Below are 9,307 nucleotides of genomic sequence, written 5' to 3' on the forward strand. Positions count from 1 at the left end.
CCGCCGGGTTCGTGCTCCCCGCAGCCAACCGTACGGGAGAACGCTGAGCAGCGGGCCCTCCTCCCGGCTGGGATGCCCGGGATGCCCGGGTGGGATGTGTGTTTATTCGGGGTTGATGATGAAGTGAATTAATTGGCCTATGGCGTGGCGCGGGGCTTGGAGGCTCGGGAGCGCTGCGGGGATGCGGAGCGGGGGGATCGGGCGTCCCCCCGCAGCGGGGGTTTGGAGGTGGGGCTTGGAGGTGGGATTTTGGAGGCTCGGAGGTGGATTTTGGAGGTTTGGGGGTGGGTTTTAGAGGTCTGGGGGTGGGTTTTGGAGGAGATGCTTTAGCTTCTAGTCCTTGTTTCCAAACCCTCAATTTTAAGCCAGCTCCAGCCCAAGTAAGGATGTTTTCTCCTGATGCTGCAGGCCAGGGAGCAAACTGGTAGGATTGCTCTGGGTAGAAGTCTGTTCCCTGCCTGCTGCTTCCAGGACTGCTGACTTCTGTGGAAGGCATGGATGTTCCTCTAGCATCCCAAAAACCCTGCAAGTGTTGCACAAAGAGTGGTGCTATGAGGTGAATTTTGGGGTGGCCTGTGGAATGTGCTTGGCACACAAATGACTTTCTCAGGGGGACAGCGAGTGAACTGCTGAGACATCTTGTTGCATTAGAGGATGCTCCAATATCCCGGGAGGAACCCCCAGCCTGCCCCATGGCTGTGGTTAAAGCCGTGGCGATGGTGACTCCATGGGTAATAAGAAAAATACACAGAGAAACAGTTTCCTTTTACCACAGAAACAATATTTCAGCACTGGCTGAGCTGCCGCTTGCCCTGAGTGCTGGGGATGTGCTGTGCTCTCCGCAGATGCTGGGTTTGATTTTCAGCCTGCCTGAACTGTCCTGGGTGTTTCCTGGGTGTCCAGCTTGGCATCCCCACGCTGCCCCCACGGCAGGCTGCAGGCTGGTGCTTTGGCAACGCCTCTCTCTTGATTTGCTCTTTTTATCCTCAAGTCAGATGACATCAAACAACCTAAGCCGCGGCCTGTTGCTGTCACCAGCAGGTGTCCTTATGGATGAACCACGCTTTATCCATGTGGTACAACTGGGAACTGCATGAGGAGTTGTGTTTGTGCCCTTGTGGCTGGTCTGTCTGACTGGGGTGCGGAGAAAATCGCTGGTGCTGAGGATGCTGGCCAGCACAGAGGTTATTTTTCCTCCCCAGCACCGGCCAGTGGTACTTTTTCAGGAGTGGATGTGCTCCAAGTGGATACCAACAATCCTGGGAACAGTCTGCCAGTGTTGGTGCTTTGGGGGATGATGTTTTGTGGGATTCTGCTTGCCCAGCACCTTTCAGTGCTGGAAGTCACAGCCACCACCTAATGCTCTGATTTTGTGCCTGAATTTGGCTTGAATAAGGCATTTGCTTATTGAAGTAAGCAAAACAAAGGAAAAAAAGTGTTTTTCTTCCCAAAAGACAATGTTTTCGAATGGGAGCTCTACCACAGCAGCCCATCCTGGGGACCCACAGGAACTTAAATTGGTCTGACCAATGGTAAAACAGGATCATGTGGCCAAGGCAAGCTTGGGATGGCTGCTGAATGAGGCAAGGTGCAAAATAGGATGGACCAGGGTGATGGATAAATGCAGGAGCCAGGGGAGTCTCTCCAAACGTTGTCCAGGTTTGGACTGGGATCTTGCAGGGAGCTCCTGGTCACAGGCTGCCCATCCTGGCTGTTATCAGTGGCTCCCATGTGGTTATCAGGCTGCACACTGTGCTGCCTCTGTGGCTTCTGCTGAAACCCATCCCAAACCTCTTTGCTCTGAAAATCAGAAATCTTTTCATCTTCAGCCCCACAACTCTCAGTTTGGAGATTTCACAAGATTTTCTAACAGCTTCTCTCCTTCCACGTGTCTCTTAGTAGCAATTATACCCCCTTCAGCCCTGTTCTGATACCTAAATGAGACCACATTTAGGTAGCTTCCTCTCATGAGATAATCCTCCTTTCTTTGACTGTTGTAGTCATTTTCCACACCAGTCTCAGTTCCTTGGAAAGATAAGGGAAAAGATTTTCAGAGTTGTGGCTGGAATTTCAGGCTTAAGATCAATGGGCCTTTTGTTTTGAAATCCAATTCAGTGGGCTTTTAAGAACATGTCTGATCATTACTGTGAGCATCTCAAAGTTTGGAGCCCCAGCCTGTAATCCAGCTACGAAACAACAACTCCGCTGACTCCAAGAACTTGTACAAACATTTATAATCAACGGGAGGCAAGCTAAGAGCCATGCAAAGAAGAGATAAGATTAGTAGCTGGAGTGGCTGGGCTGCAATTGTTATTGTGCAAGTCAAAGAAAAGGCTGTCACACACAGAGGATATTGCCAAGCAAGATTCATTTGAGTCGCCGAGTCATTCTTCTCTCACCCGCTGTCTGAATTCTCTTGCAGATCTGCTCAGGATGTGTGTGATCTGCTGGGTTAGGGGGTGACTGAGTTTAGACTTTTTTCCAAGTTGTGTCAGATATTTCCCTTGGTGCTGTTCTTGTCCAGCAAGAACTCTTTCCAGCATGGGAAAGGGAAGTTCAGAGAACTTCCTGTGCTGTGGCGATGGGAGCTGGAGCATTGAAGCACCAAAGCCAAGCTGCTGTTGCCATCTCTCAGATGCAGAGCACTCAGAAGGCTTTTACAGCCACGGGGGGGTGTCTGGGGCTGGGTGAAGGCTCAGAGCAGCCCCTGAACAGGAACCTGTAACAGGATGGTGAAAGCTCCCTTTGCTTTGCATCTGGCTCCTCCTTGGAGCCTGCCTTTGGAGAGAGGAGTTCAGCATGGCTTGTCCACTGCTGTGGGGCATTGCTTACCCTGTGAACAAGCCCCATCGTGTGCAGCAAACAAGAAACCAGCACACAACATATGAAAGTCATTTAGGAAGATGGGAATGATGAGCGGCACACACAATAGCGTTGCTATTAGGATCTGTCGATCCTAATTAAAAAAATACTTCTCAATGAAAATTATTTATAAAAAGAAATCACAGTGACCCTAAATCAAATTATTTGTGAATGGTTTTTAGTCTCCCAGATCAGTTAAAACTCCTGTGTTAGTCACTGGACGTCATCCAAGCTACATGCTGAATGAATAACATCCCTGCCAAATTTCATTTTTTTTTCACCCTCACCCAGTTTGGCACAGGACAGTTAAAGTCATTTTTCTAAATATCTTTCAGAACATCAAGCGACTGTAAAATAACAGTGGGAAAGCTTGGCCACGGACAACTGCAGCCCTCCAGTTGGAACCGCTTCTCTCCAAGAGAGCAGCTCCACTCCCTTGGATGATCTGTTTTGGGGCAGCACCCAAGCAAGGATTCCTCCACGGGGGAACTGCAGGGTCACTGCCTGAGGGATAACCCTGCCAGGGAGCCTGCCTTCCAGCTGTTCCACAGTGGGGCAGGGCTGCATCCACACTGGCCCTGGGCACTGGGTTGGTGTCTTTTTGGCCACCTGCTAGAGGGTGACATCCCGAGGACATGTCAGCCATTCCTTGTCCACAGCGGCAGTTTCCATGGTGAGCTGTAACGACGCCGCTTTTGCTCACTCTTCAGAAACTAAAAACAAACAAGAAAGAAAGAAAGAAAGAAAGAAGGGATCAGTGACTGCACAATGGCAGAACAAGTTCTTGCTTCTTGTGTCTGCAAATATAAAGGGCTAATTCTTCTAAGCATTATGTGATGTCCTATCCAAGTGAATTAAGTTTGGGATTGTTTTCACCATGGCTTGTTCCGACTCCAGTGTGCTTTCTCTTCTCCTTTGACTGGCCTGCAAGTAACCCCCTGCCCTTTTGCCAGCTGGCTTCCCCCTCATTTGTTCTTTCTGACCATGGAGGTGTCGTCACCTGCAGAGAGCGAGGACCCTCTCCAGCTCTTGGTTCTCAGAGACATTAAGAGGGAAGCATAGTTCTTCAGCTCCCCACATAATCCAGGAAGTGCTGGCTGGTGTTGAAAGCTAGCAACAAATGGCAACCAAATTCCAATCTTGCTGGCTTTCAGTGAGAATAATTTATAAACCCAGGGCTCTCTGCTCCTTGTCTCCCAAGGAGGAGCAAGGACTAGAGCCCAGCAGTTTGCAGCAGTTAGCAAAGGCTGTGTCACCCGTGTATGTGACTGCCTGCTTCCCAGTATCCAGGTGGCTTCTTTGCCTCCAGTTGAACTGGTGTGATGCTTGGGTGGGCCTCCCCCTTCTCTTCCCATGGCAGCCCATGGCATTGGCTGGGAAGGTGCTCTGTCCACAGGGATGTCCAGGTTGGTGGGCATAGCTGGCTCACAGGCACAGCTGCTCTGGCTCCTGTGACCAGCTGGTTCATCCTTTTATGGTGATGACAGCACCTCCTGGTTTTGCTGTTTGATTCCTCTTGTTTTCATGCTGCCTTGCTGCTGTCTCCAGGGCTGTGCCCAGCTGGTCCTGTTGTTCCTCCAGCCATGACTGCTGGTTCTGGACTTGCACAGCCATGCAGCAAAGCAGCTGACACCCTCTCTGCTCCTGCTTTTCCTTCTGGGCTCATGGACATGCTGGGGGTTGTGGGCTGTGAATCCATGCCCTCAAGGCACGTTTTTGGGAAGTGTGCTTTAGAAAGCACTGGCTGGCACTGTCTGCAGCATTCTGGGTTTCTCAGCTTTGCCTGATAGAGGTGCATCCTCCTCCCGTGCCACAATGCCTGCTTTGCCCTGCCATTAATTTGCAGCCTCTAAAGCTGTTGGATCACACCAGGTGGGGTCCCTAATGTGCCCAAGAGCAGTCCAGCTGGTGCAGGGTCCCAGAGGAGAAAAGGGTGGGAAAAGGCAGAGAGAAGTCTTGGCTCCAGAGACTCCAAGGTACGAGTGTGCCTGGGACCTCCACACCTCCTGCTCCAGCCAGGGGAGCTTTCTGGCCATTTGTAACTTCTGGGTTTGAGGTTAATACCCCAGCCCCTCCCCAATGCAGCTTTTTGCAGGCTGTGCTTCTTTCTCAGATTACTTTAAACCCCCTTTCCTTAAAAAGTATGTGAGGATGTTGGAATAGATCTTTTGCAATCTGTTCCCAGGGAGCAAGGGCGCTCATAGAGCTGGGGTGGAATGGGCTGACTGCTTCCATGTGGGACCAAAGAAACCCCAAACATCTGCAAGGATGAGAAGGAAGATACAGAACAAATCATCATTTTGAAATGAGATTCAGAACAAATCACAGTTTACCAGTTTTGCATCCAAGAGAAGGATGCTTTGACATTTTCTTTTGCCCAGAAGTTTTTCTCTGAAGATGCTGACCTGGCTGTTGCCACTGGGAGAGGATGCAGCGAGTCCTCTGCTCTCAGGTGGGCTGGCTGCTGCCAGCATGACACAGTGCTGTGGTTTGACCCCAAATGGCAGCTCAGCACCATCATCCACTCGCTCACTCCCCCCTGATGGGATGGGAGAGAGAATCAGAAGGAGGAAAGTGAGACAAACTGGCAGCTGAGATAAAGAGAGTTAGGGAAAGCAAAAGCTACATGCACCAGCAAAGCAAAGCAAGGAATCTGTTGCCTCCTGCCATTGCAGGAAGGTGTTCAGGCACCCCCACGACAGCAGAGCTGTGTGCTCTGGGATGAGCTGCACCAAGGGAAATACAGGTTGGGTATTAGGAAGAAGTTTTTTACAGAAAGGGTGATAAAGTTCTGGAATGTTCTGCCCAGGGAGGTGGTGGAGTCCCCATCCCTGGGTGTGTTTAACAAAGCCTGGATGTGGCACTGGGTGCCAGGGTTTAGTTGAGGTGTTGGGGCTGGGTTGGGCTTGATCTTGAAGGTCTCTTCCAACCCAGTGATTCTGTGGATTCTGTGGATATCCCTTGGGTCAGTGGAGCCAGCTATCCTGGCTGTGTCCCCTCCCAGCTCCTTGTGCACCCCCAGCCTGCTCACTGGTGGGGTGATATGAGAAGCAGAAAAGGCCTTGGCTCTGTGTAAGCCCTGCTCAGCAACAACAAAAACATCTCTGTGTTATCAGCCATGTTTTCAGCACAAATCCAAAGCACAGCCCCATAGCAGCCACTGGGAAGAAAATTAATTCTACCCCAGCCACAAGCAGCACACAGAATCCCAGCTCCCCATCCTCTGTGGGGTTTGGTTTATATGACTCTGAAAGGAAAACTCTCCCGAAACTCACACAAGGAACAAACTGCAGCAGTGCAGATGGAGCTGTGCAGTGCAGACAGGGGCTGGATTGCAAGGAGCTGATGTTCCTAAGGTGGAACCTCTTGCTGCATGCAGATAATTGTCTCCCTGGACCCTGCACTAGTGATTTTAGTGGCCCTGGTTTTGAATCCCCTTTTCCTGTGGTGGTAAGCAGCAGCCACAAGGCTAATGGGTGTATTCAAGGCTTGTTCTAGCAGTGTTAAGCTCATTGCAGAGGCTCAGGACCTGTCTTTTGGCTCCTGGGGGCAAATGTGTGTGTGTGTGAGTGAGTGAATGCAGCCCTGCAGGCACAGCTGATACCTAAAGCAGTAATTTCAAGGATGCTACATAAACCCAGGAATAGAGTAATACCTACCTGGAGGAGAGCAGAGGCACTGGAACTTAATTTAAACTTTTCCAACTCCCCTCCCTCCCAATTCTAAGATAAATGGACAAAATCATGCCCTGGAAGCTCTTGTGGAGCCCAGCCAGAGATGAGCAGGAAGGAGCCAAAGGCATTTCCACAGCTTGTCTGGCTGTGCAGGAGGCTTGGAGAGGTGTTTATAAACACCTTTTCTGCTCACAGTGCTCTTGGCCCCTCTCTGGCTCATGGCCAGGCATGGCCCTGCTCCAAGCTTGTTTTGCAGTGTTTCATCCCCCGTGCTTTGCCTTGGTGCTGAGGCTGAGCAGGGGCTTGCCCTGGGAGAGGTCCATGCTCCCAGAGAGGGTGTGAGCTGCTGTGCCAGTCCAGGAGACAGGAATTGCCCCCTTCAGAGCTATTCCTGGAGGTGGCTCTGAGCTTTCACGCTGGCCCTGTGCTTGGTCTTGCTCTGTCTGGGACAGGTGATGTGTCCCAGGAGGTTGATCTTTCTCCAGGGCTGGGCCTGGGGTGGGGCAGGGATCCCACAGCCCAGTGGGGTGGGCACAGAGCCAGGCAGGGGTCCCACACCCCAGTGGGGTGGGCACAGAGCCAGGCAGGGATCCCACAGCCCAGTGGGGTGGGCACAGAGCCAGGCAGGGCACCTGCTGCTCTGCCCAATGCTGGTGCTGATGCTGTTTGGCAGTCTCATCATCAGGACAGGAATCTGGTTGGGTCGCTGGGATGAAAACACTTGGTTGACTGTAAACAAACCTATTTACACAGATACTTCTCAGCCTGGCCTGGAGAAGGAGGGAACTTTGGTCCAGAAGAATTTATAGCTTGTAACTTCTGAACTCCTCGTTGTGCACACATGAGAACAACCAAGGCTTCTCATCTCACCACAGCAGCTGGCTATGGTGGCAAAACCTGATTAGAGGAGATACAAGATGATCTCTGAATGTGATTTTGTGGAGTGAGGGGTAACAGGGTGAGTGTTTGAAGCCATTCTTCAGGTATTGCAGCACTGCTCTGTCCTTCTGTGGCCCAGCCAGGTGTCCTGCCCCACACCTGGGAGGAGGCATCTGCTGGACCCCAGTCCCTGTCGTTTCCAGAAGGACAAAGCTGTTCTTTAGGCCATACTCCAGTGCCTGCCCTGGTAGGAAGTCACAGCTGTCCTTCAAGGAGGATGGAGATCTCAGCTGTGCTGGCCCATGGAGGTATGGCCAGCTTTGCATTCCTCCTGTGGGAGGTGAGAGGGGCTGCCACAGCTGGGAGGTAGGTGTGATATCACCCTATGAAGGTCCATAGTTTTCCATAGAGGAAGAGAAAAGCCAACTTGGCTTCTCATTTTAAGCTTTACCAAGAAGAGAAGGGCTGTGGTGTGGGGTTATCTAAGGCAGCAGAGTCACTTGTCATTCACAAGGTGGTGGGGTTGATTCCTGCCAGCCCTGAGGTGAAGAGAGGCCCAGCTCACAACTGCAGGGTCCTGTGAGCCTCACCTGGGTGCTGTGACAAGAGTCAGGCACTGTTCCTTTTCTGTAAGTGACTTCCCATGGGCAGCATTAAGAAATGTTGTTCTGTAGCAGGGGAATGTCTCAAAGTTTATTCAGTAATTATTTAACATTTGCCTTTATCTCTTTCAGAGCTGCTCTGGGAGTGTTTTCTGGAGCATCATTGTGGCCCTGGGTGGGATTCCTTTCTGTCCTGTTGAAACCTGTCTGGGATTTGGAAACCTGGGATTCCTGCTCTCTGTGGCTTATCCAGAGACTACCAGCTCAAAAAAGTTGTCCCAGAACTCATCCCAGTGTTTTGGATTTTGCTGAAGAGATGTACAATTGAAAACCTCTTAGTCCATAAGCCAGACCCTTACCACAGAGGCAACATCTTTTTGCTTTTCCCTCAAAGATGCCATGAGTAAAATGATGAAGGTACTGAATTTTTCCATGCTCTGGTTTCTCACAGAGCAAATTGGCTGCAGAGTCCACTCTGGCTTGGTGTCAGAGGGGAAAACCTTCACTTTTATGAGGTAATTCCTTGTTCTGCTTTTAGACCCACAGGTCCCAGCTGGGGCTGTGCAATAGCCCTGCAGGAGACTGAAGGACTGAAGGAGCACAGACTGGATCACACCAGGAGGAGGAGAAAACCTTGGCTCCCCTAAATCCTGCTGCTGGGAGAGCAGGAATTGCCTGGTGCCAACACAGAATGCACCCAGCACAGCAAGAAGTTCTTCTCCCTCCCCAGGGGCCATGAGGGGGTTTCAGCCTCTCACAGTGTCTAGATAGAGGAGCTGGTTTGAGGATATTGCTTATGGGAATATTTTGGGAACTCATTAAAAAGAGAATTAGAGACCAGCCCTGGTGTGATTGAGATAACATGGTGTGTAAATGTGCAGGAAACATGAAAATCCTCTCAATAATTAAATTCAATTAATTGTTTTACAGCTGCTCAGCAAATACCATGAGGTTCAGGTGGGGAGATGCAGTGCTGGGATTCCACAAGGTTTGGATGGAGCAGGTAAGGGACTGTGGTGTGCGGAGCACGTGGTTTGTGTTGGAGAGGAAAATTATTTACAAAGCAGAAGCATTGGCGAACTGGCTTTGCTGGAGACCTGTGGGGCAGTCTGCAGGCAGCACAGCAGCACAGCCCCTTGTTCTGGGGAAAGCAGTGCAGGGGGCTGGGGAGGAAAGGGGTTCTGGCCCCTGTGAGAGGGGGTTAATTCTACATCTCAGTATGAAAGGCCTGACAGCAAATGGCATCATAAAACAGATGCTTTAATAAGACAGAATAAAAGGAAGGATCTA

General features: G+C 50.8%; 1 long non-coding RNA gene across 1 annotated transcript; it reads left to right on the plus strand.

Annotated features, from left to right (window-relative positions):
• The first annotated feature begins 73 nt into the window (after positions 1–73).
• On the plus strand, positions 74–9,001 carry LOC115948371. Its single transcript, XR_004082190.1, has 4 exons — positions 74–89; positions 7,290–7,494; positions 8,150–8,434; positions 8,556–9,001. It is a non-coding gene; the product is annotated as an uncharacterized LOC115948371 (long non-coding RNA).
• The last annotated feature ends 306 nt before the right edge of the window (positions 9,002–9,307 follow it).

The sequence above is a fragment of the Geospiza fortis genome, unplaced genomic scaffold (assembly GCF_000277835.1).
Source record: "Geospiza fortis unplaced genomic scaffold, GeoFor_1.0 scaffold413, whole genome shotgun sequence".
NCBI classification, from domain to species: domain Eukaryota; kingdom Metazoa; phylum Chordata; class Aves; order Passeriformes; family Thraupidae; genus Geospiza; species Geospiza fortis.